The sequence below is a fragment of the Pelodiscus sinensis genome, chromosome 11, assembly GCF_052426305.1.
Source record: "Pelodiscus sinensis isolate ZL-2025 chromosome 11, ASM5242630v1, whole genome shotgun sequence".
Taxonomy (NCBI): domain Eukaryota; kingdom Metazoa; phylum Chordata; order Testudines; family Trionychidae; genus Pelodiscus; species Pelodiscus sinensis.
The window spans coordinates 18,612,917-18,635,319 of NC_143062.1; the positions used below are offsets into that span (position 1 = coordinate 18,612,917).

At 50.0% G+C, this 22,403-nt stretch overlaps 1 protein-coding gene across 4 annotated transcripts in view; it reads right to left on the bottom strand.

Annotated features, from left to right (window-relative positions):
- Positions 1 to 22,403, bottom strand: part of MACROD1 (mono-ADP ribosylhydrolase 1) — a 227,060-nt gene that overhangs the window by 189,738 nt on the left and 14,919 nt on the right. The gene's annotated exons all lie outside the window — the stretch shown is intronic.

Below are 22,403 nucleotides of genomic sequence, written 5' to 3' on the forward strand. Positions count from 1 at the left end.
CAAAGCCAGCCCCGGCTGGTGCAAAGGAAATACTGAAATACTGTAACTGTCTCTTGGACTCTAGCAAATGGATTCGTCATGGGAGAAAGGATTTGGCTTTTCCTCATGTTGCTACAAAAGGGGGAGGGAGAACCCAACAGTGCACCTGCTGAAATATCTAGGTAGGGCTCTAAGGGGAAAGAATTGCCTGCTGTCAAGACTCTTACAGGACCCTAGGTTCTTATCCAGTGGTGTGACTTGTACTTTGTCCTGGGTTGGGGGGTTGCATTAATGCAAGACCTAGTGCTGGTGTGTGGCACTGTATAAAGTATGACTTGCAGCAGTGCACACTCGTGTAAAAAGCAACTTGCACCAGTGCTAGTCCCTCATGTAGACAGGCTGTATTGGTGTGAACAGAGACTTGCACAAGGTAAGGCCCTAGTTCAGATTTGTCATTCCAGTGTAGAAAGGGACTCACCCATTTGAAATGAAGGGGTTTGCATCCACCAGCACACTCTGACCCGAGTGCAATGGTCCTGCCAAGGGGGGCTGCCCAGGACAGACACAGCAGTGCAAACATCCCCCCAAATCTCATGATTTTTAAGACCATCTCAGGCTTGCCCATGGTGTTGGAATGCTTCTGGCTGACGGTGCTGGCAGGGCTGGATAAAAGGAAGGCTGGGAGCTGAGGTAGCAGCATGATTGAAGGACTCTGTGACTGAGCTAGCCAGATTGCAGCCCTATCTAAGTATCCCTTTGGATCAAAGGCAACTGAGTGTGAAGGTAAAAGACTACTAAGCTGTTTCCTTGTGCAGAGGAAGGAACAGCAGGACTCCAGCTCCTTTATCTCGCAGTTCCCTGTCTCTCCCAGCACTCCCTGCAGCCCACTTTGGTCTGGGAAAGCATCCCTGTGAAAGAGACAGGGCCCTGATCAAGGGTGGCAATGATAACTGGCATTTTGTTTTTTACAAGGCGTATTCTGCACAGGAAGCAAGGGGGGGCAGACAGCAGAGCACAGCAGGAAGCGGGCAGCACCTGGCAATGCTGAGCTGCGGTGCTGGGGTAACGAGCACGCTGACAGGGCCAGGGGGATTGGGAGTGTGGCTGCCCCAAAAGGCTGCCTGCACACGCATGCACAGAGGCTTTGTCTTCCCTGACAACTAATCCGGACATGAGCACTCAGAAGTGTCTCTCTCTCTTGGCAATATCTGATACCCCTCCCCCACATACACATGCATGCATACCCCCAAATGTGATTCAGAGACAGTAAGGCCAGAAAGCACCCTGTGACTATCCCATCTGACCTCCTGCACTGCACAGAGAACGTAACCCTAATTCCTGCTCCCAGCCCAAAACTGGTGCTAAACTACTGCCTATCCAACGGCGACCCGACGACCACAAGTGATGAAGAATCCATCCCACCCCGGGTTGCTCCGATGAGTGAAAAATGAGTGCCTTGTATTTCCAGGCTGAATTTGTCTCGCTTTGGCTCCCAGCTGCTTGTTCTCCCTTTGCCTTTGTCTGCAAGATTAAAGAGCCCTGTGCGCTCAGAAATCTCCTCCCCATGTAGGAGCACCTAGAGTGTGATCAAGCTGCCTTCTCTCCTGTCAATGAAAAGAACAGACACACGCAGCTCCAAGCATGCTGCCTTCACAACTGCACAAAACCAACACGGCTGAGAGCGCAAAAATTCCCCCTGGATAAAGCTTAATAGGCTTCCTCTGGGGGCTCCCGACCCACCCCCTTTGCCACGCACCGACTGAACCCAGCAGGACTACAGCTGACACTCTGCCTGCCTGCCACGGGCTAAATGTTCCCAGATTGCAGGTGATGATGGGACAAGCCTGCAAACTGCCTGTTTAACCTTTTGCAATCTCCCTTTCTAAGACAGGGGAAGCAGGGAAGGGAAATAATGCAATCAGTTACACAGCTGATAAGAGTCATTAGCACCAGGAATATCACCCATCTTATCTCCACATCACAGTGGGAGATGGAAGCAGATGAAAGATATGACCAAGGGCTGTAAGATTATTACTATTTGTGTTACAGGAGAACTTACAGGCCCCACACTGAGATCAGGGCCTCATTGTGCCAGGCGCTGCTCACACCCCGACCCAGATCAGAGCCCCATTGTGCCAGGTGCCGCTCACACCCCAACTGAGAGCAGGGCCCCATTGTGCCAGGCGCTGCACAGACCCAGACTGAGAGCAGGGCCCACATGGGGTTCGCTTATGGTCTGTGCAGCATCCTGCACAATGAGGGCCCCCAATATCGTTTAGCATCTGTGCAGAGCATAGCACAATGGGCACTCTGATTTTGGCCGAATGACCTTGGGCAAGTCTCTTCTGTGCCCATCTGTATTAGAGGACAACAATACCAACCTCCTTCATAAAGTGCCTTAAGATCTCTGATGAAAAGCACTAACTAAAAACTGTGGGTTGTTACTATTAATTACAGGTTGAATCTCTCTCGTCCCCTGGACCAGAGAGCCCCAGCCAGAGAGATTGCCAGGGGCTAGGTGGAGTTGTTCTGGCAGGCCAATAGCCTGTATGGAGCCTGGTCAGCAGCCCAGGAGCTGTGGGACCAGCACCCAGGATTGGAACCCCTCCAGCGGCCGGAAGCCCTGGCTGGCAGCTAGGAGCAGAGCACCACTTGCACGGCTGTGGAGCTCTGCCAGGAATAGGGAGTGCCGGGCAGCAGCCAGGAGAGGACCGCCCCCCGCTGGTGGGCCAGCAGTGGAGCAGCGCCAAGCATAGGGAGCCCCAGCTGGCAGCCAGGGATAGAGCCCCATCAGTGGACTGGCAGCCCGCAGGGCCAGCAGCCAGGAGCAGGGCACTGACAGACAGCAAACAAAGCAGAGCCCTGCCAGGAGTAGGGCTCACAGGGCTGACGGGCAGAGTCGGAGCCTCGCCAGAACGCTGGGGGCAGTGGAGTCAGGCAGGCAGGCCAGGTGCAGCACGCTGGCTGGAGCTGGCAGTCTAGGAGGGGAGCTTTGGGACCCTGACCTCCCCTAGTCCAGCAAACCACCTTGTTCGAGACTGCTCAGGCCCCAAGAATGCCAGATCAGGGAGGTCCAACCTGTACTAGCCAGCGTTCTCATTGGCTTGGAAAATCTGTTCCAGATTGTGGCTGTAGAGCAGGGCTACTTGTGACACCCTGGTTGGAAACATTTCTCAATTGAAAACAACCCTTTTTTCGCCCCACAACATGAATGTTTGTTTCTAGTTGGTTTTGGTAAAAAAAATTTCCTTACTTTTTTTTTCTGCTCAAAACTCAACATTTTTCCAGAAAAGTGAGAGAGAGAGAGAAATACTGCCCCCCAGAGTCCCCCAACATTCATTTCTGGCTAAGGAAAAAAACAAGTTTTTTTCAAGTTTTTTTTTGTTGTTTTGTTTTTGGAGGTGGGAGTGAAACATTTGCAAATTTCCCCTGAAAAACAATTAGCATTTGGTTCAAGCTCTGGCGTGGAGCTCAGTTTGCAAAGGGGTGAGAAAAGCCACAGACCCTCAGCTTCCGCATGTGCATGATGGGCGTAATGATTCTTGGGTTGCTGGGGTGAACATATTGCTACGCTGAAATGAGCTAACAAGTTCCATGGAGGACAGGGTCCTGGATCTCAAGAGAATCACAGATCCTGATAACACCAGTGGCTCTGCCAAATGCTCAACGGGACTGTGAGCTCAATGGAAGGAGCAATTCAGTATCTTTACTCAGTAAAAGCCAACTCCTGACTGCCCAAGGCCTGGGAGGCATAGCAGGTCAGAGATAAATAGAGGGGCTGAGTGGATTCTCTGGTTGCAGATGCAAGTGCTAGGAGATCACTTGCAGGCTGTGTATGTTGGAAACAGGTAGCCGGGGAAGCAGTCATAACTGGGACCCTGAAAGGGAGCAGAGAGACTGAGCTTCTCGGGCCCAGAGCCTGCTGATGGGGCAGATGTGGGGATTTTCGAGCAAGGAACCAGTTTGCTGTTGGCTGGTTCTGCTGCATTCAGGGTAAGACGACTTGTAAAATAAACAAGATTCCAAGCAGATCAGACCTGACTCATATTTCTGCTTTTCCATCCATGCCCAGGTGCCCCATCTATCCCCAAATAAAGCTCTGAACACTGGCTAAGTGCTCAGGCAATAAGGGCAGAAGTATTAGTTGGGAAGCATCCATCTGGGGACTATAGGCCCATGGATTGCCAGGATTCTGATGTCCCATCCAGAGGAGCTGGAACAATTTGTGTACAGAAGGTGCTGAGAGCCAATGAACCAAACTGCAAACCCGGCATATAACAGAAAGCACTTCACGTGTAGGGGTGCTGCAGCACCCCAGTACCCCTAGTTCCAGCACCCATGGTCCCATCAAGGATTTCACATAAAAACCATCCCCCTAATCGCTAAAGACCAGCTCCAAGCCCTTTTACTGCAAACCAAACATCCTCATGCTCATGTCAGGGCCTTGTTAGTACCAAGGCCCCAGACGTGGCAGCTACAAGCCTGTTGCAAAACCCTTTGTCAAGCGCACTTTGAGGGCGTTAAACAGAAGCATGTGTGACAAGCGGTTAATGTTGCTTGAACTTCCCTTGGCAACTTTCCCCAATTGCTGTCGGAGCCACCGACAGAGCCAGCCAATGCATGGGATTGTATTTAAACAGCTGCTACCGACCACAGCCAGTAATATGGCTCTGAGACGAGGTAACATGGTGAGGGGCTCAAGTGGAAATAAGCAGCTAGAGGAAGCTGAGTCACAGCAGGTGTCAATCACAGAATGTGCACATTTGGGACCCCCATTGTACTGGGTGCGGCACTGACCCTAACCGAGTTCAGGGCCCCCAGTGTTTGATCAGACTCTCTATAAGGGTTACTTTACAAACCACTCACTTCAAGGAGACAGGCTCAGAGGCGGCCACAACTGGTGTGCATGCAGACTTGGGGGCTACGGGCACACACTAGGGGTGATACAGCAGGAGAGGATCTAAGATGCAGCTGCAATTTTAATAAACCACAACTGATGCACAAGGCGGCAAAGGGGTTCCTCTCCCCTGGGTCCTTTTCATGCCCGTTCCACTTGAGATACCAGGCAGCAGCCGCCTTCACATCTAAAGCACCCCCGGAAGCAGTGGGGGATCTTTGTAGCAGGGCAGTCATGCCACACAGATCTCCCCACCCTCCTTTTATAAGCTGGCTGTGAAATGTGAAAGGTCATCAGGTGACGAGTTTTAATTAAAACAGCCTTAAAGATGAGGTGACAGCTGCGCTTTCCACATGTGTGTGCACGCACGTGCACATACTGGGGGGAGGGAAGGGATGTGCCTTTGGTCACAGTGAATCCTTGGGATGCAAAGACTAAACTAAAATGTGTGTGTGGGTAGCCAGATTCAGTGAGCGTTAATCTTTGAGTCCTTAGTGTACTGTGTGCAAAACTGCAAGAACATACTTTTCACAAGCAAAATTGTCAGGGCACAGCTTTCTGGGGCCCTGGTCTCATCTACATCTGTGCACCACCTGGCTTGCTGGGGACCCCAACCTCACACAGGGCCTGGCCATGATCTCAATTAGTATCTCAAGGTATTTCTCATAATACAAACAGCATCAACCACCCATGCAATACAGACGCTGGCCAGTCCTTTCCTTCCGATGGGGCTGCATTTGGGTAGCAATCGGCCATGTCTAGGGCTGTTGATCCAGTCCCTGAATTCTCCCTGGGGAGGTAGCTAAAGGGGAGGTGGAATTCCCATCTGCAGGAGACTTGCAGTACTGGTAATAGGCACTGCCATAGGAAGTGAACCAGCTCAGCCTTGGAATATAGGCTCCAGGTCACCACTGCTCCGCTACATGATGGTGAAAGGTACCAGGGATGGGTGTATGACCCATGTTCTTATTGCACAGCCCTGACCATATGCTCATTAGGACAAGCGAAGAACGTGGGGGTGGGCGGGCAGGCTGCTGGGGCTGAAGTGGGGTGGGATTTGAGGTTGAAAGGAGTTCGGAAACTGTCTCATCACAATGGGGGGGAGGGTCACAGCCAGTGAGTTACTTTCCCCAAAGGGGCAGCTGCAATGAGGAACCAGAGGAATGAGTGAAACAAGGAGCTAAAAACACTCAAGAGCCATGATCTCAATCACATTCTGTGCAGCATCCACCTCAGCGTGGGGCCCTGATCTCAGCTGGAGTCTGCAGAGCACCCAAACAAGGTGGAAGCAGGCCCCAGTCTCACTGCACAGCGCCTGGCACCACAGAGAGCCCAAGCTCAGTCAGGTTCTGGGCAGTGCCTGATACAACCAGGAGGCCCTGAGCCAGCCCAATGGGGGGTCCTGTTCTCGATCAGCTTCTGGGTAGCCCCTGGTGCAACTGGCAATCTAAGTTGGGGTCCTTCAATTGCTCCCCTCACAGCCACACGGAACCTTCTCCATTAGCAGGGTTCCTCTATGGCGCACGATTACCCTGGCAGCTCCTAAACTGAGGGTTGATCTGATGAGCGGTTCCCGTCAATTCTAAGCCATTTGCTTGGCAGCTATTCAAAAGCATCTTGCTCCCGCCAAGCCCTCGGAAAAGAGGGAATCGCAGCTTAATGCTGGCAAAAACCTGACTGTGCAGTACAGCCCAACACCTATAATCAAGACAGGGACAAACAGGCTCTGCCAGGGAATTGTCTGGATCTCACGCTCCTTGCTCCCAGGCAAGACGGCTCCAGCCCATCACTATTTTGATGGGGATTCCTTTGGCCAGGAACAGGGGAACAAAGAGGAGTGATCGGGACAAAGCTGCTCTCACACCCAGGGCTGCTTTGCTGGAGGGAGGTGAAGAGAAGCCCATTGATCCCCTTACAACGCTAGGGAAGGAGGCCCTGCTCAGACACAAGTGCCTTGTGGTGTGGTTACAGCAGGGAGAGGCTGAGGGTGAGGAGTCCTGGGTTCTGTTCTGGGCTCTACGATGGGCGTTCGAGAGGAGGGGAGCTAAACATCAGGACTCTTGGGCTCTGTTTCTGGGAGTGAGGGTCTGGGGGATTTGTGCAAAGAGGGAATGAAATGGACACTTAAATCCTACAGTCCTAGCCCCAGCTCTGCAAGGAGAGGGAGGTCTTGGAGTAGAGCAACCTGGTGTGGGGACAGCTCCTGGACGCTAGTCCCATCTCCACCCCTGCCCCCGCACTGCCTAGTCTCTCTTTGTCATGTGGTTCTGCACATCCAGTACCCAATGCATATCCATGATAGGCCATTTGCAGCCTGCGGACGGCCAGCTAATACAAATAGACTCGAAAGGAGTGTTAACATGCAGCGTGTGCTTTCAGAGCAGTGCCGGAATCCGTGATCAGTGAGACTGCACTGTAGCAGTGGGGGAAAAGCACGGTGCGAGTGAGATAACAGTCATTAATATTCTTACAGGCTGGAGAGCTGCCCAGCCTGGGGCAGAGGAGGAGGGGGGAGACAAGCATGTGAGGGCGAGTTCACTAGGCTGAGCCCAAGACTGGGCTGCGTTTTCAGGGCTACTGCCTCCTGTCAAAGCCCTTTATGCATTTTAATGAACTGTAGGTGGTTCTCCATGTTCTACAGATCGGCACCAGGAGAAACTGAGGCACGGGGATTTACTTAACATCCTCCACATAAGAGGCTCTTGCCCGGGATCTCAGGGAGTCAGTTCAGGACTGCTAGATTAAAGCAGCATATTATAGTCACCACATTTTTTATAAATTCAGGCTACAGGCTTCTCAGGGTCAGAGTAAAGGATGGAGGCCAGGGATCATCTTGTTCTGTGTTTAGAAGGCGCCTGTCATGACAGGGGCCTTGTCCATCACGGCAATGTAAATAATAATGGGCCTTTCTGGCCTTAAAATCTGTGGCCCCCACAGCCAGTTTGGAGGTGCAGACCACATCCACAGCCAGGAGCAGCCCGAGGCCGGCTACAGCAGCTGGCGCCCCTGCCTGCGCAGCTGTCAATGGCTTGACATCATCATGGGGCGCCCCGGCACCCCATGACGTCGTCATCAGGCGCCCGGGCCAGCAGCACCCTAGGCAGCTGCCTAGCTCGCCTAGGCTCACGGGCCACCCCTGTCGCCAGCACACAGGCTGCAGCAGCAGCATTTCTACACTCACTTCACACCACACAGCCTGCTGTGCAGCACAGCACCAAGCAGCAGCAGCCACTGACGGCCAACCCAGCATTTTAACCCCACAGCCTGCCCTAATCTCCCCAAAGCCCTGCCTCTGCTAGCCAATTCCACCTTGCAACTGATCTCTGCCGCAGAAGGGCAGGCAGTTAGCAGCCTCACCGCCCTAACGTGTGAAAACAATTTGCTAGCAAGGCTGGGAGAAAATAAATATTTAAAGATGTATTTTGATGAGTGACAGGTCCAGGAACCACTTGCTCGAAGCCCTGATGAGGCAGTGATTCAAGCCAGCTGTTAGCACTAGGCCATAATGCCACAGGCCCAGGCACTGGGAAGCCCTCAGCAGGAACAAATGCCGCCTGATCAGCCGTGGTCAGGAAGGAGGGGGCCAAACTGGCCCCGTGCCGAGAAGGGCTCCCAGGCTGCCCAGGGGAGAGGAGAGCTGGTCTCAGAGAGCAGCCTGAGCCAGCTGGACCTGTTTAGCCTGCCTGGGCAAAGACGGGGAGGGGACCTGGCTGGTCTATAAGCATAGGAGGGAGAGAGCCTTGAGGAGAGAAATGGGCTACTGAAGTTAACGGGACAGTAGTGGCTCAAGAACAAATGGAGATAAACTGGGAAGGAATCAATGAGGCTGCAGATGAGGTGATGTCTACCCATCAGAGGAGGGAGTTCAGGGGCAGTGGTGGGGAGCAGCCAGGCACGAGCTAATTTGAAGACGGAGCTGGGTAAACTGGAGGTTAAATGTCAGAGCCACCTGTGGACACCCTGAGGGAGGAGGCAATCACTTCCCCAGCTGCGAGCAGCTCCCAGCCATGAGCACCGCTCGCTGGGAAGCAGATGCTGGGTGGGGGACGGAGAACGGCACCTGAGCACATCCCCACCTTCCTCAGTTACAGAGACAACGTGTATCACTGCATCCCTGCTGCACTCCTCGGGGAGCTGGACCCTGCAGAGGAGGGGCCAGGAGGGAGCAGGAAGATGCTGGCATCAGAGGAGAGGGGAAGGGGAGCAATGGGCAGGGGCACAGAAGAGGCAGGCAGTAGGTGTAAGGAAAAAGAATTTGGGCACAGTGCAGCCAGGGATGCTTTTAAAAGTGTCGGTCCTCAGAAAGATGCACATGCAAAAGTACATACAGAATGACAAGCACAGTTTGCACAAACGGCTCAGCAGTGCCTGCACCAGCAAACCCTCTTAATCCCATGGCATTTCTACTCTGTGATTCTCACAGCAATTTACAAAGCAGGTCAGTATCATTATCCTAGCTACATATGGGGAAACTGAGGCACGGAGCGGGCCACCCAGCAGCACAGCTGGGACTAGACCCATGTCTCTTGAGTCCCAGCCGAGTGTTTTTCATCCCACCTTTTGGGTAGTAAGCTGTTCAGCTCTTCAGGGCAAGGGCTGTTTCTCACCATGTAGCTGCGCTGGACCACAATCTCAGGCAGGGTTTGTGAAGCACCCCCTCCAGAAGCCTGTGCAGCCCCTGCCACAATAGAACCCAGGCATCCTGACTCCCAGCCCCTCTCAGCTTTAACCACAAGGCACTTCCCAGCACTCACACACAAGATGGCCCAAATTTCCATCAGCCCAAAAAAATGAACCTCCACAAAAGCACGCCACAGGATCCAGGATGTTTCCGATTGGCCAAGGACAATCTAGGGCAGAGCAATGTTCCATGGCTGTAGGTCACTTCCCAAGGTACAGCGGAGCATGCAAATTGCAAAACATCGCAGGCCTATTGTTCCCAGAATGCCAAGGCCAAACAGCAAGTGTGCACGGCGCTCAGTGTGGTCAATCAATTGCCATGCACACTTAGCTGGAGATATGCTACAAGCATACACCGCATATTCAATGTGAGCCAGCGTAAAACTATATTTAAATGTGCAGATCCCATATTCCATGCATTACCCAGCAGACAATCACCCAGTCGTGAAATCCATGAGCACATAACCCAAGCTCTGGCATACACGATTAGTGAGGGAAGCGGGCATGGAGGAGGGATTCGCTTCTGGCTGTGCTACGTGCTTTGCTTGCACTTTTTTGCAAGAGAGTATTTGCATGGCAATCTAGCCTCCAAGCGGCTATCTGATCCCGGAGCCAGTGGATGGCATGCGTAAGCAGGTGCGCTGGGACCCGGGTGTTCTGGGACCTTGGCTCAGTTTGCTCTTTGGGGTGACAGATCAGCGTGAAGGAAGCTGGAGACGAAAGCCCCATTGTTTTATTCACAAAGCCAGAGAGCTGCTTAAATGATTTTATGTAATAAAAAGGGAGATAAAAGCTGCCCATTAAACAGAATGCCAGAGCCTGACTTAAGCTATCAGTCCAGCGCTTTATAACGTCTCTTTCAATGCAACCCAGTGAGTTTGTGAATCAGGAGTTGCTCCAAGGAGACAGGCAGGGAAAGTCTATAAAAAGGAGGGCACTTACCAGTGGCTGCTCGGTGTGAACGTGGGCTAGTGAAACAAGAATCTGTCACCCCAGGAGAGGAAATTGCTCTGGGGAACTCCTCAAATGGGTGGACTTGCTTGGGTGAGTGATGGCTCACCTTCAGGAGGAATGGCTGCAGCTCTTAGCTAGTGCATAAGGCACTGTGCTAGGACTCAGGAACCCTAGGAAAGCATTCTCACAACCCTCATGTAAGCCAGTGCAGTGCTCTTTTCCTATTATACATATGGGGAAACTGAGGCAAAGAGAGGCTAAGGATTTTTAAAGAAATGCAGGCCCATAACTCATTGGAGTGGAGACTCACCTAAGGCCACACAGGGAATCTGTGGCAGAGCAGGGAACTGAACCCGAGTCTCAGGTTACTCTCCTAACCCCTGGTCCCAGCCGAGCGTTCCTCTGCTTCTGCCTTTGCCATCTGACAGACCCCAGGGCTCTCAGAAATCTCCTCTCGCATGCAGACCCTCACAGATTAACAGCTCTCTCACTGTCTCCTTATGCTCTGCTGTCAGTGGATCTGTCTGCTGTCTCTTTTCTTCTGCTAAGGGTACAGCTACACTGCAGTATGGGAGGGCACGGGGAACTGCAGCTCATATAGACGGACCAGAGCTAGAGCAAGTACCACATCAGTGTTGCAACAGCAGCATAGGCTTCAGAACAGGCTGTACAAGCCCCACAGTTATTACTCAGGCACTATCCCATGCTAAGCACTGTGCTGAACCTTCCCAGCACCAGTACCTGAGTGTGTTAGATTACAGTGAGCTCCGGTCGGCAGCCATGCCCTGTGATTACCGTGTAGATGTTCCCTTCGATTACTAGCTCTTTGGAGCAGGGAGCATCTTTTTGTCCTGCCTGTGCAGCACCTAGCACAATGGCATCCTCAGTCTGTCTAAGTGAGTTCTGTGTTTGCTCAGCAATACGCATTCACCAGCCTCTGTCTTCCCATCTGTAGCCTTGGCATCTGCCTGTAGCAAAGGGCCCCAAGGCTTCATTAGCTGTGTGTAAAGGAAAGGCTGATAGAAGCAGAGTAGCAGGTACCAGAATTAAGTCCCTCTGCCATCGTTACTGTCTCTTTATTCTGAGTCTGTATAATGCCTTGCACACTGGGGGTCCAGTCTATGACCGGGGCTCCAGGTGATACCACAGCACTATTCAGTAACAATGATTCCCAGGGCCAAGCCAAGACCCTAGCCACTCTAATCACTGCACTAGTTTTCCTCTCACTTCCATGCTGCAGCCTCATGATGAAATGAGCAATACACTAAGCAGCCTATACAAAGACTGGCTCTTCCCCAAGGTCTGTACAGCTGCCCCTGCTGCCATTTGCTCTAAAGCTCATAAGTCTGGAGTTCTGCCATTGCATTAGAGCTGCAGGAAAGTTTTTAACCTTTTTTTTTTTTTTTGCAGGGTAAAAAAATGCAGCTGCAGCAACCCCACAACATCCCACAACGTTATGTCGTTTTCATGGAGCTGTTGGCTCAGGAAAACAAACAAGAAAAGATTTCTGAACCCCCTCCTCCCCCCCAAAAGTTTGACATTTTGGGGCTGAAATGATTTTTTTGTTTCAAAATGTCCTTTAATATGAACCACCTCAATCACTGCCATTGGAAAGCCAGCTCTGTTACAATCAAAAAAGAATCTTCAAACTTTTCCATTTTACTGAAAGTTCAGTTGGCTCCTCAAAAATTCTTTGTTCTGGAAATTCTGAAAAATTGGGAAGACCCCCCCCCAAATTCCATTCTTCAACCCAGTGTGCGGCCTCCCTTCAGACTGGATCTTCCCCAAAGTGGGGCCGTTTCCTCTGCCAACAAGTTCTCCAAAGCCATGAAGTTGGAGCTCCGCCCAGCACCATCCCCGCATCTCTGGCAACTGATTTCCCCAAGGGATGGCAAACAGCAGAAAGCGACAGAGTTGAAGTGACAGATAAAGCGATTTACACTGACACTTCAGCATTGCAATATCTGCTTGGAGTTTGTCTCCTGCTCTTCGCAGTCCCAGAGCCATTGTACTAGAAGGCAGTGATTCATAACAGAAGGGACTTTTTGCTGGCTTGATCTATCCATAGAGAGCTAGAATGAGGAAAGGCCATAACCTGCTTAGTAGAACCAAGACAAGACTAGGGAAGTAGCTGTTCAGACTAATTCTATAGCCAGGCAACCAGAGAAAAGGCCTTTGTTCTATCTATGGTACATTCATGGCCCCCTTCTCCCACTGCAATCTTTAATGCAGGGATTCTCAATCTGTGGGTTATGACCCAAAACTAGTTTAACAAAATGCATCAAAGGGTCTCAGGGATGGCTGGGCTCAGCTTCCAGCACCAAGCACTGGGATTGCAACAATTCTCAGGTGGCCCTTTGGCATGATGACACTGGGCCAACTGGACCAAATTTGAGTGAACGGTGCTGCAACCTTACATGCCAGGCTGAAAAGCCACTCACACAAATTTGGCCTGCCTAGTCCCCTGTCATCCTGCCAGAAGGGTGAGCCTAAGCAGTGCTGCCATCCCAGCAGACATAACATCTGGAGCAGTAAGCCAAGTACAGTATAGCCATTCTCTTGGAACAAAAGCCAAGAGGGAGCGGTCGGTGACATGTCCACTTGCTAAGTACAGCCCTGCAACGTATCTATAATTGTAGGAACGCCCAAAGCCAGTTGGCAAAGCGGCTCCTTGGTACGTAATAGTAAATCTCAGCAGGTCTGACCTGTTTAACACACCTCACACACCACTGCTGTGATATTTATCCAAAAGGTGTCATGCATGGTGTCTGGTAATGCACTCACTGGTCCTGAAAGTCATCGTTTGGCTTAATGTACAGAGTGTGCGCTAAGCATTCTAAATATGTGCTGGAAATGTGCTTGGCAAGCAATGCCCAGACTGCCCTAGATCAAGGAACATGTATTTGCTTGTCTGACCAGCCAGGTTGTCAGGTAAAGACAAGTAAGGACCATTTACAAGGTCTCAAGCGAGGGAGAAGACAGCATAGGACCTACACCACAGCAGGAGAGACAGCAGCTATGTCTGGATTTCCTTGTCAAAGAACACATTTCAAAGGGTCAGCAGACTATAAAGGAAGGGGGAGAGAGCCCCTATTTTATCCTTCACTTGGGGAGGCAAAGAAGCCGCTCCGTCAGAGCTCTGTCAGGGTCTTAGCTGAAAAGTTAAGCAGCCAAGCTGAAAAAAAGACTGGAGAGAAAAACTTATTTGGAAAAAGGTTTCTCGTTTGTTCAGCTAGACTGACATTATAGATGAGTTTCTTACTTTGGTTTGTTTGTTGCCATTTCTCTGTCTTTACTCATTATGCCCACTACCACTTACAGCTGGCTCCTTTTGTTAATAAACTTATTTTACTTGTATTACAAACCAACTCAGTGCTTTGATGGAAGTGCAGGGTTTGTAAACTTCTATCAGGGTATGTCTACTCTTGCACCCTCTTTCGAGAGAGGGATACGAATGAAGACACTTAAAATTGCAAATGAAGCTAGGATTTAAATATCCCCTGCTTCATTTGCATATTCACGTTATAGTGCTATTTCGAAATAGCGCTATTTTAAAATAACAGACGCTGTTAAGACACGGTTATTTCGAGAGAAAATCCTTCTCTCGAAATAACCCTTATTCCTCATACGAGGTTTACCAGTTATTTCGAGAGAAGGGTTTTCTCTTGAAATAACCACATCTTAACAGTGTCTGTTATTTCAAAATAGCACCATAATGTGAAGAGGCAATTTCGAATGTCTTCATTTGCATCCCTCTCTCGACAGAGGGTGCAAGCGTAGACATACCCTGGTAATAAGCTGCTGTGAACAGTTTCTATGGAGAAGCAGCAGGTTTGATAAGGTTTTGTGGGTGCTATAGTATGAGGGACGGGGCACACCATTGCAGGGGGAGACAGCTCTGTAGAACTGGGAAGTTCATTGTGTAGCCCATAAGGTTAAGTTGTTAGTCTGCTATACCATGTAACATGCTTCTTCCTTGAGTTGATTTATACTCATTTGTTATTATATCCTGCTGTCACTGAATCATATTTTCAGGGGCTGTTTTATTCATCATAGTCATTCATAGTATTTGGCTGTAGTGCAAGAAACCTACAGGCCTGTATCCTGTATAATTAGCTAAAGCAAATTAAATACAAGTACTTGTAACCTTTGTCATTGATCAAAATGGCCTACCGGTTGCTCCTCAACTTTGGGGAACTGAATGGGGGAACCAAACAGAACTGAATCTGTTTATCTTGAGTCTAGAACCACCTGGTAACTGCAGGATATATCACCAAACATGGAAGCTACAAGTAAGGCCAAAGGTAACAGTTCCAGGAGTGAGATAATCTTGATTAATAAAAATAGGTGTCAGAACATGTTAACTCATAGAGTAAGTGTACTTGAAGATTTATTGGGGTGAGGAAATAAGATTTGGGCATGGTAGATTGGGCCTGAATTAAGCATGCTAGGGATTGCAGGAGGTTTCATTCAGTCAGTTCACTTGCTCATCAGCTTAATCTACCTTCTATCAAGCTATTAGCTCAGCTTTCCTGTATAGCTTAGCCACTCAATGCTCTACCTGTTTGAACCATAAGATTCATCGGGAATGCCAGGGCGAAGCTGGTCCACTGTCTCTTAACACCAGGTCTTGAGGGAAGGGTGTGGGTTTGCTGGGTAGTTCTTTATCATAGAAATGTTACCACAAGGAGTCCTAGGATTATATTAATGTCGTGTAGCCCTATGTTTCAGAACATCTGTTATTCTTTAACAATTTGGTATTGTCCTCATTTTAAGTATCCTTGACATGCAACCTGAGGGTCCTCTTCCAAGGCAGAACTCTCTGTGTTCTCTCCCACTGTAGCCTGGATTGGGACAAGGACCTAAATATCTTCCAATGAGATGCTGCCAGTGGTGAGCCATAATCCCTAGCCCAGAAATTCAGGTCAAGAACTGATTGTTACCTGCTAGGTAAACTGGCGGAGCCTGGAAGAGTTTGCTGGCATGGCAGCCGGACTGGTGGTCAGGGAGCTGCCACACAGTAAGCAGCGGCAAAGCTTTCACTTGCTGAGAGAGAGTTAATACCATGACTCGCAGCTCTGGGAACCCCAACTGAGTATCACAGTACCTACTGCTCCACAGCCATGCAGCACACTGTCTTCTCTATCCCCTGTCCAGCCCCCCAGCCTCGGCCCCCCGCTGCACCCTGCCCTGTAATTAGGCAACTCTCATCATCCCATACATCCGAGACCCCAGCCCTGCACTTCTCCACTACATTACCAGCCCCTTTTGCCCCCAACTCCTTCCCCAGACCCACCATGTTACCCCCAGAACTCCAAGCTCTCCCCCATGCTTTTACCCTATGCACCCATGGGCCATGTGGGGCAGGGGGCATTTGGTTTTTGAGACCTGTCAGCTCCCCTCCCTCCCGTGAGCTCTAGAGCCTTCCCCCAGCCCTCCAATTTCTTCCTCAGCCCATCCAACTTCTTCCTCACTACACTGCTGGGCCCCACAATCTCACCAGTTGGCCTATCGGCCCCGAAATCCTCCCTGCACCTTACCCTCTGCCTCCCTATGGGCCATCGGTTTTTGGAGGGGAGTGTCTCAGTTTGTTGCTCCTTCCCCTCCCACAATTGCCAGGGGGACCGCACTAGCTGCTCATCTCTCACTGGAGCATCTGGACTCAATCCAGTGAACATGAAGCCCTGCCTGGTCCCGAGGTCACAACAGGCCATCACAGTTTACAGAAGGGGCCTGAACCCAAACAGGCTGAGAACCCCACTGCTGTAATGTGGTTACAAGCTGCCTGTAAGGCAGGGCAGTGCTATTATCTCCAGCGTCCGGACAGGGACACCGGGCACAGACATGATCAGGCCTGCAGACAGGGGAGGAGAGCAAGTGAGCTGCAGTTCCCCGCCCCTACTGCTGCAACAGCAACAGCCGGAGCCCCAGGCCCCTTTGAATTGCTGCTGGAGTGCTGCTCCATGCAGCTCTGAGGCGGGAGGGGGGAGGTGGGACAGCTGTAGTCTGGGCAGCACTAAGAGCTGATTGCCCTCAGACTCTGCCCTCTTCCACATGAGGCCCCACACCCTCTGGGGTCATGGAGCCCATCCCCCCACACCTTGCCCTGGGGCCCACGTTGGCTGTCGGCCATGCTAAACACGGTGACTTGCCCAGGCCATACAGGGCAAGAGGTGAAAGAGGAGGTGATTGACCCAGATCTCCCAAGATTGTCAGAGATTATTAATTTCCAAGATGCAAAGCAGTGCAGTTCAGACAGACTGGGAAGAATAGCACAGAACTCCTGGGTTCTGATGTGGACAAGTCCCTCCCCATCTGTGCCTCTGTTTTCTTCCTCCTTTATATAGCTTCTGAACTCCTCCAGGCAAGGGCTGTCACTGTGTGTCTGTGCAGTACCTGGCAAATGGGGGAGAGGAACCTCAGCTGAACACAGGTGCCTTGAACCCTGGCCCAGAGATTTAGCTGCAAGGCCAACTTGTCTCTCAAGAGACTGAGCAGTTAGTGGGGTCTACAGAAATCAGGCCACTTCTCTAGGGGCTTAAATATTCATTTAGGAGCCAAACATTAGCAACCCAATTCTGAATATATTGTCCCCATGTTCTGTATGGTAAGTGGCCTTAATCATGTCTCACTTCATTATTCTCTTAACTACAGAGGGCAACTAGTGATCAGAACACAGTGGAATGGGATTCAGGACTCCTGACTTCTATTTGCATCTTTGCCACTGATTTCCTGTACAGCCTTGGCAGAGTCACTTTTTCTGTCTGTGTGTCATGTTTTCCACCTATAAGAGGACAGCCAGCTGTATATTACCTGACCAAGGGGCTGGGATGCTTTGTTAATATCCATGCTGGTTTTTTAGATCAAACTATGAAGATGTCAGAGGATTGCAAAGGGTCCTCAGGCCAGATCCTCGGCTGGTATAAATCAGCCATCATGCCACTGGAATCAGTAGGTAAATTGTCTGTCACTCGTTTGTCACCACTAGAATTGGATCAGCATACGCCAGCCACGGACGTCCTCTGCTCTGCCCTGTCCGGTCGAATGAACTGGAACTTCTTAGATGTTTTACCAAAGAGCCATGGACATGCCGCTCAGTGCTGCAGGCATCAATTCTAGAGGGACAGCATCCTGGCAGAAACACTCCATTCCATGCAGGAAAAAGCCTGGACCTGTCCCCTCTCCCCAGGAGCAGTGACTTACAAAGGAGCCTCCCAGGCCTAGAAACACCCCCCTGATCCACACATACCCTTGTTAGTACAGAGGAGCAGAAAATGCATTTCCCTTACTGCTGCGCAATGCTGATCAGGCAATTACTCATGGCTAATGATGATTATCAGGTCGCATAGAATTTAATGGACAGGTATTATATTCCTGCTTGTGACTTTACATATGAATTAACCACATATGGGTTTCATGAGGCACAGAAGCAGGATTTATGAAGCACTGACAAAGCCCCTTGTTAGTTAAGACTTTTATTCTTCTAATAAACAGGTTGATTTATCGGGGAGGAAATTAATAAGCAGCACATTGGAAAGCTGAGGCACGGGCGCCCTCTTCTGCCCAGCTGTGGCATGGGGGAGAGCACATTTCAGTGAAGGATCAGCTGTGTCAATATTTGACATGTTATTACTTGTTGTGTCTACCAAGGTAGGGGGGACCAGTGAGACGGGATCCAACTGTGCTGCACAGACACAAATGGGCCTTAATTCCGAGTTCCAGCAATATAATCAGAGAGGTAACTTTACACCAAGTTAGTGACTCAGATGCACTGTTGCATGAGGATGCCCTTACATCAATTTCAACCTGGCTTACATCGATTTAATCTCACAGTAGTCAATTTACAGGCACCAACTAAAACGATTAAGTCATTTTAAGCAGATACAAATATCCACAGGGGTTGCACTGACTTAACTAACTCCGTTCCACAACAGATTTAAGTCACTGATGCAAATTCTATATAGAGCAAACCCCGAAACAGCCAAATCAGACAAAGGAAAGAAGGAGAAATCTAGGCTCTGCTCCCAGCTCTGCCACTGGCCTTGGGTAACCCTTCCCCCTCACAGTATGTCCACCCTTCTCCCCCTCATCTATTCAGAGTGTGAGCTCTTTAGTGCAGGGACTGTCTCTCACCATGCATCATGCGGCTCTGCACAGACCAGGGCCCTAATTTTGGTCAGGAGCTTTGCAGAGCCCAGCATGATGGGAGCCCCAATCTCATTGATTTGGGACTCATAGAAGCTACTATACTACACATATTATTAGAGGCCAAGTTTTGCTTTATAGGTAGAAGGGGTTTAAATGATTTTCTGTGGCTCAGAAAACCATCTCGCCTTCAGAGGTTTCTCCAAATCTACTGTCGCAGCCTCCGCCACTTCATTACTGTCTCTGTGTTCCTGTTTCCAGCCAAGAGTCCAAGGCTGCATTTAAGAAATGGCTCTGGTAGTCCCCAAAGCACTCAGCCACAGCAATTTCTCACTCCTTGCAATCCTAGAGAGTGCTCCTGCTCCCCAGACACCTGCTCATTCACCCTCAGCCACTCTGAGCTTGGCTTGGCCACTGCCCTTCAAACAGCTGCCCTTCCGGTGCCTGGAAACTGACACCTTTTCGCATCCTTTCCTAACCCTCCTGCCACAAGCATATTCCTGGCTTCTCACCCTCATTGCATCACCGCCCATTGGTGCAACTCCCATAGCACCCCAGTTTCTATTACAAACATGAACCCTCCCCTCCACTAGTGCCAAAGTGAGTGGGAGGGAAATTTTCCCAGCAAAACGTAATTTCAACCAGAAATGCCCTTGTGTTAAAAGAAAAACTACCTTTTTTTTTTAAGGGGACAAAAATTCATTTGCAAGCTCCTCATTGAACTGTAGGACTGTACTGCACCCAGCACAACAGGGTACAAAACAGCCCTCCAATGACTTTGAACCTGCAAGGCTTTCTAGAGCAAATGGAAGCGGGGACACTTCCGCTCATCATATAACACAAGAGTCAGGGAACACAATGGGAGGGTGGCCAATTCTAAACTGATCAGAGGAAATATTTTGTTACTTGACAATTATTAGCCAGCAGAACTCTCTGCCACTGGATACAGTTAAGAAATCAAAAACGTAGCAAGAGTCAAAGAGTTGCTGCACATTTCTATGACTAACAAAAATGTCCAGAGCTAGAACAGCTGATTCTGAGGTTATCATAAGGCCAGAAAGTCCCAAGATTATGTAGCTGGACCTCCAGTATAACTCATGGCCCATAGGACAACCCTGAACTAATTCCTCATTGAACCACAGCAGATCTTTTAGTAAAAGAGCCAGTCTGGATTTAAAACACTGCTAGTGATGGAGAATGCACTGATCCCCTTGGGAAGTTATTCCATTGCTTAATCATCCAAATTGATACAAATCTGTGCCTTCTTTTGCAAACTTGTCTCACTTCATCTTCAATCCATTGGATCTTATTGAACCTTTGTTAAACTGAAGGGACATCTACCATCAAATTTCTGTCCCTCATGTAAGCTAAATAGAGCTCCTGGAGTATTGCATTCTAAGGCATTGTTTCCAAACCGTTAGCCATTCTTGGGGCTCTACTCTGAACCCTCTCCAAGCTAGTAACATCACTAGGATTTGGGAACCCTAAAATCTGACCATTTTCCAGTTCTTGTCATATAAGTGCTAGGGACGTTAAAAATTGTGTATTAGGGTAACTGTGTAATCACTGAAAATCTCAGTGGTTTCACAGTTATTAACACTACAGGCTCTGCAGTATAAAGAGGAGGCTTTCCTGATGCAGAAGCTGCCTCTCCGGGAGTCAGGGCAGCAGCCCTTGCCTTGCCCCCCCCCCCAGCTCCCGGAGGCTTCGCTGAGTTATCAGTTTATCTGTTAAACAGTCATTTACATTCAAACACCCCTAGTAAGTGCCAAAGGCAGAGATAACAACCTCCCTAGCAAAGATTTTGGATGGGAACTAAACCCTTAGGCTACGTCTACATTGGCAAGATTTTGCACAAATACCCTTTAACGCAAGAGTTTTTGCGTTAGAGTATTTACGCAAGAGAGCATCTTCACTGGCATGTGCCTTTGCGCAAGAGCATCCGTGCCACTGTAGACACTGTAGAAATCAGTGCTCTCTTGCGCAAGAAAGCTCCAATGGCCATTTTAACCATCGGGCTTTCTTGCGCAAGAAATTCATGTTGCCTGTCTACACTGGCCTCTTGCGCAAGAACCGTTGTGCAAGAGGGGCTTATTCCTGAGTGCGAGCATCATAGTTCTTGCGCAAGAAGCACTGATTTCACACATTAGAATGTCAGCGTTCTTGCGCAAGAACTCCCCACCAGTGTAGACAGGCAGCAAGTTTTTGCACTTTTGCGCAAAATCATGCCAATGTAGACACAGCCTTAGGATTCAGGGCTTAAGTTGATTTCTAGTAGGTCTAGTCTGAGATATTCAGGGAAAGCAGATAAACCCATATCTGCTCTCACAACTTCCTCCAAAGCATCTTGTACTGGTCACTGTCAGAGGTGGCATACTGGGATGGATGACCAGACTGGTAATTCCCATGGTGGAGTCAGTTCTCATAAAGCAGCTGGCTCTAAGCAGAGCCCTATCCTCACAAGCACCCGCCATGATGAACACGCACAGGGAACATACGGCTAGAGTTTATCTCCCTGCAGCTTGAGAGGTGTGTGCTGACTGTGTTGACGGGCTTCTTAGCTGGATGTCAGAGATAAATGGCACTGGAGTCATCTCTCGGGGGGACTCTGGGATCAGATTCAATTGAGTACAGAATGGAGCATCTGTGCTGAAAAAGAAGGAGGGCAGCTCTGGGGAAGGCTCCATCATTCAGTTTTGGCACACACCGGATTGGAGACCACAGGGGGAAAAGCGCACACACACACACCCCATCGAAAAAGAGAGACATTACCTTTCCTCTCTAGAGGCCACCAGCTCCAATCTGGACCCCAACCAGAGGGAGGGTGAGTGGTTGGATCAGGGGATGGGAAATGAAACATGGGGCTTTTCCCCTGAAGCGAGGCATTGGCTTCAATCCAACCGCATGGTAAGGGAGTGGCAAGGAACAGACATGGGGTCTATCATGTCTAAGGCCTCAGTCAGGTCTATGATCACACTTGCCCACTCTCACAGTTCTATCAAAAAGCCCCTGCTACATGACATTTATCTTAAAACCCCAACTCCTGGAGTCATGGGATGATGCATGAAAAAGATTCAAACCCAAAAGCTGGAACATTTGATTTCAAGTATAACAGCTGCAGCAACACCTGCGCAAGCCTGCAGAGACCCTGAGCCTAGAATGCTGAGAACGGGGATCTGCCCCTAGCGTAACACATGCAGTCACCCTCCCACTGCAGAGATCCTGAGCAGACTGCTCTTGATGGAGGGAGCTGCCCTGAACGTAATTCAACACAGTAACGCTGACTGAGTCTGCAGAGAGCCTGAGCCGAATTCTCTCAGAAGGGGGAGCTACCCTGAGTAACTGGTATGCCACTCACTTGAGTCTGCCAACAGCCTGGGTTACAGGGAGAGATGTCTCACTGGTTCATTTAACCCTGACGATGCTGGACAGGAGAGCCTGCCCCACACCCTGCCAGCTATGGTACAAGAGAGGGGTAATCAGTTGTATCAGAAGAGTAATGGAATCCAGATAGTACCCAGCCCACCCACACCTCAGGTTTAGTTCAGCCCATTTCCCGATGGGTAGCAGGGTTGGGGCTCTAGAGCCATCCGATGCTCAGGGAGAGTTAGTTGCACCAAGCTCCATTTCCTGCAAGATTGTGACACTCACCCCAAGCCACACTCACAAATGGACAGCAGCAAAAATGGGGTCAGTGCCACATGAAACCTACCTCCCCATATCCAATCAGACACGTCCCAGCTTGGCC